Source organism: Amblyomma maculatum, chromosome 2, assembly GCF_055883805.1.
Source record: "Amblyomma maculatum isolate TAMU_Amacu chromosome 2, ASM5588380v1, whole genome shotgun sequence".
Lineage (NCBI taxonomy): Eukaryota > Metazoa > Arthropoda > Arachnida > Ixodida > Ixodidae > Amblyomma > Amblyomma maculatum.
Window position 1 is genome coordinate 219576179 of NC_139345.1, and position 3759 is coordinate 219579937.

The 3759-nt window shown below is 50.0% G+C and overlaps 1 pseudogene; it reads right to left on the reverse strand.

Annotated features, from left to right (window-relative positions):
• Positions 1-215: 215 nt before the first annotated feature.
• Positions 216-1473, reverse strand: LOC146201318 (uncharacterized; annotated as a pseudogene).
• Between the last annotated feature and the right edge of the window lie 2286 nt (positions 1474-3759).

The window sequence follows — 3759 nt, forward strand, 5'->3', positions numbered from 1 at the left end:
ATGTGCCTTAGGGTGCTTTGAAACCAGTTGATTTAGGATGTTTTGAAGCTTGCGAGGAAAGTCGGGACTACTTCGAGGTGGTCTATAGCACACCCCAATTAGAAGTGTCAGGGGTGAAGCACGGCACATGAGCCATAGTATTTCCAAGTCCGAGCAGACATTGATGACGGAGCATGATAACTGTTCGTTGACGGCAAATTGAACTCCCCCTCCGCGGGCTTCTTTCCTATCGGCGCGAAAAAGACGAAAATTTGGCAAATCAAACAAGATCTCTGAGTCATTTATATCGCTGTTCAACCACGTTTCGGTTAATACAAGTAGATCGCTGCCTGATGATGAAATAAGGTTTGACACGATATCGCGTTTCGGCAAGAAGCTGCGGATGTTAGTAAAGATAACCGATAGGGAAAAGTTGGCACGAGGAGTAGGTGGGGAATAATGCGGTGGCCGGCAGGGGTGAGTTGATTGTTAAGATATTTCTTTAACAGTTTCAGAACTTTCATCGAAAATGTAACGTTTTGGGCCGATATGCAGCGTTTTAAACAACAGGGAATAAGACACAGACTTTGCCTTAGCGAAAGCTATAAGCTGTTTTCGACATTTCTGGACGCGGCGCGAAAAATCTTCACCTACGCTGTAGCCTGTATCTTTGAACTTTGGACCTTTGGAAAGAACTGATTCTTTTGTTTTGAAGGATGTAAATTTGACGATAATCGGGCGTTGCCGATCCTGAGAGTGTCTTCCGAGGCGGTGAGCACGTTCAATTTCGGTTGGGCTTAACTGGATATCAAGGTATTGAGAGCAGTGGTGAGTGATTATTTCTTCGGATTGAGAATAGGTTTCAGAGGGGTTGGTATCAGGTAAACCATAGAAAATTAGGTTGTTTCGCCGGGAGCGGTTTTCGACGTCTTCCAGGCGAGCCTCTAGCACACTAACTAGGCGAGTCGTTTCGGTCGTAGTGGTTTGGATTGCTTCTAGGTCAGTTCGCATTGTAGACAGATTTCCGCAGTGAGTTTCTAAAGTGCTGAGACGGGTGGTGAAATCTGCCATTTTTTGGTCCATTGAGAGAAGTTGGCTCTTAAGCTCCTGCACTTCAGTTACTAATTTGGTCTGGCCAGAAGACATCTTTTTTAGTTCGTCAAGAATAATGTCTAGCTTGTCAGGACCGGAGTTGCTCTCAATATCACCACACGACCGTAACAAAGAATGAACAACGTGAACACACTCTACACTGATAACAAGGCAGCACTGAGGGCTCGGGAGCTGCACCAAAAAACGGTTACTCGTTTTCTTTGAAAAGAGACTCTAATGGCCACCAACCTGGATGGCGAAGACGAGGGTGGGCTCGGTGGCTGTGCCACAACACAGTTCTCTAATCCGCTCGCCTTCGCCATGCAGGTGCTCTCGCCCCTCATCGTCTGCGTCATGCTCCCTGGCATGTTTTGCGCTCCCTGGTCGAGCGCGATCGAGCATGCGCCCCTGCACGACGCAGCTTACGGAGGTCCCATCAACAAGGCAACCAAAAACGCCCCTTTTCCTGCAATATCGGCTCAAAACAACTGGATCCTCAGACCAGATTGGAAGGCCCCATCGTCAACGACTACATTCAACATGTCAACTATAAATGAACAGCGACCGTCACCGGCACTCTGTGGGCTCGGTGGCTGTGCCACAACACAGTTCTCTAATCCGCTCGTCTTCGCCGTGCAGGTGCTCTCGCCCCTCATCGTCTGCGTCATGCTCCCTGGCATGTTTTGCGCTCCCTGGTCGAGCGCGATCGAGCATGCGCCCCTGCACGACAGCAGCTTACGGAGGTCTCATCAACAAGGCAACCAAAAACGCCCCTTTTCCTGCAATATCGGCTCAAAACAACTGGATCCTCAGACCAGATTGGAAGGCCCCATCGTCAGCGACTACATTCAACATGTCAACTATAAATGAACAGCGACCGTCACCGGCACTCTGTGGGCTCGGTGGCTGTGCCACAACACAGTTCTCTAATCCCCTTTACACTGACGATATAACATCTGGACAACCACGGATTGTGTGGGAATGATGAAAGAAAAACTACAAACAGCGGCAAAAACAGTTCAGAATTATGCACGAGCGTGTGGACTGACCTGCTCTACCGAAAAATGTGAGCTCCTAATCTTCCGCCAGCACAAAACTCAGGCCACGACCGACATCCACGTTGACAACTACCCAAGCTCAGACCGTCAAGATACTAGGTGTGCACATCAATAACAAGGGCAACAACCACCTCGCCATCCAGAAACTCCGCCTGGTGAGCGAGCAAGTCGCCAGGATGATCGCCAGAATAACGACACGCGATCAGGGATGCGCGAAGAAGATACTCTCCGACTGGTGCAGGCCTTCGTCGTGAGCCGCATCGTTTATACAGCACCCTACCTTCGTCGCAAGAAGTTTGACATCAAGAACCTCGACGTCATAATCAGAACAGCCTACAAGAAGGCCCCGGGCCTCCCTCTTACGACATCGACGGACCGGCTTTTACGACTGGGCGTCCACAACACGGTAGAAGAGCTGATAGAGGCACACCTCACAGCGCAGGTGGTACGACTCTCCACGACTCTGACTGGCCGACAAGTCTCGAACACTTGAACATCAGTTGCCCCCGACAGCTAGACCCTAAAAGCGACATCCCAGCCTCATGGAGAGGGCAATTCAAGGGAACTCCATTGTCGAGGAATATTCATTCCGATTGTCACCAGCCGAGACGAGAAGCACGAGCGGAAGCTATAAAAAGGCACTACGTCGGGCACGAGGGCGTGTTCTATGTCGATGCAGCGGGTCCTGAACAGGGACTGGTGGCCGTTGCGGTACTGCACCAAGATCAAACAATGGATGGACTAATATTGCCTAGCCAAGGCATTGGCTGCGGAAGAAGTGGCGATTGCCCTAGCTGCAACACACACTACCTCAGAATACATTCTTACAGATTCACAGACAGCATGTCACAATTACCTCAATGGCAGGATTGCACCGCTAGCAGCAAAACTCCTACAAGATAGTTACACCCGTGGCTACTAGCCCACGCATAAACACTTAGCATGGGTACTAGGTCACCAGGGCAACTCAGGGAACGAGAGCGCACACGCCTCCGCCCGAGCATTTCTCCCCCGGGCACCCAATACGGATCTCATGGAACCTCCTACCCCATTGCTAACCTACACTGAAATACTTCAGCACTTACGATTATCTCGCAGGGTCTACTCTCCACCGGCAAAGACATTAGACAAAGGGGAGGAGGTACAACTCCGCAAGCTACAGACCAACACTTTTAACCACCCACGAAGACTAAACGCAATAGATCCAGAGTCATTTGACTCACAATGCAAATTCTGCGGGGAGAAGGCGGACCTGTACCATAAGGTGTGGGCATGCCAGCGAATTCAGACTGTCACTATTATTAACCAGCCAACGCAGCAGGGGTGGGAGGCAGCTCTGACCAGCTCGGACGCAAGGGGTGAAAAAGAACTCATCGGAATAGCGCGGACAGCCGCCTACGCCAATGGGGTTCCGGACTGAGGACTCCAACCACCGCTACAACCTCCTAAACAATTTCATTAAAATATTTTTACCACCACCAAGGAGACAAAAGGTTTGATTAAGAAACGCCAGAGTATGAAAGCTTTCAATACAACAGGCCGGATAGAATTGGCAGAGATATCAAAGCTAATCTATAAGCGTAAAGTGGCCGATATAATAAGGCGGAAACTTGGGCGAGTTGGAAAGCAT